We start from the raw sequence: 1,028 nt of genomic DNA, 5'->3' as shown, positions 1-1,028 counted from the left end.
CCCATGTAATCTGGTTCTGGCCAATGAGAGGTGGGGAAGACCTTCCTCCTTATTAACACAGACTCTGCCTACCTTTTCCATGCCATTGAACATAATTGTGTAAGGATGTGATGCTTGGAATTGCTGCAGCTGTTTGGGGACTATAAAGGAAGACATCATGGGGTCATAAGAAGACATACCACATGCATTGACAATGGCAGAGTAAAAAGATGAACCAACTCAGGGACTACACTTCTCATTACGTGAAATTTTAAGTTTGTTTTTTTTTTGCCACGCTATGTGGCATGCGTGATCCTAGCTGCCTAACCAGGGATCGAACTCGTGCCCCTGCAGTGGAAGTGTGGAGTTTTAACCACTGGACCACCATGGAAGTCCCCCATCAAATTTTTTGTTGTTGCTACTTGCAGCTGAAACATTATAATGAATACATTTTTATTACTGCCTTAGGATAAAGTTGAAATTACTTTCTATAACTTATAAAGTTCTTAAACTCTTAATAATCTAGCCCTCATTTACCTCTCTAAGCTAATCTCTGACCACGTTTTGCATTCTTCAGTTTATTCAGTTCTCTAGCCCAAAGTCTTCTCCTTCCCTAGTTTCTAACTGGAACCCTCTCCACTCCTACCACTCCTGCTTGACCTGGCCACTACTGCTCATTCTTTAGGACTTGGTGAAATGTCACATCCTCCTAGAAGCCACTACTGACCACCCAGAGTATGTATTTGCCACATTTATGAAGTCCCTTGAAATGTGAACTTCCATAGTTAGAGTACATTTTCTACTCTATTGTAACTGTTTCAAACAGTTAGCCCATGCAAGTCAGGCTTGTGTCTCTCTTGTTCATCACTGTATCCTAAGAACCTTGATGGTACCTAGCAGTCATATCTATGGAACACACGAAGGAGTTGTAGGATATTGGAAACAAAATAATTTCAAAGATCAACTAGGGGGGCTTCCCTGGTGGCGCAGTGGTTGCGCGTCCGCCCGCCGATGCAGGGGAACCGGGTTCACGCCCCGGTCTGGGAGGA

Source organism: Physeter macrocephalus, chromosome 20, assembly GCF_002837175.3.
Source record: "Physeter macrocephalus isolate SW-GA chromosome 20, ASM283717v5, whole genome shotgun sequence".
NCBI classification, from domain to species: domain Eukaryota; kingdom Metazoa; phylum Chordata; class Mammalia; order Artiodactyla; family Physeteridae; genus Physeter; species Physeter macrocephalus.
Note: the sequence above shows the minus strand (reverse complement) of the source record.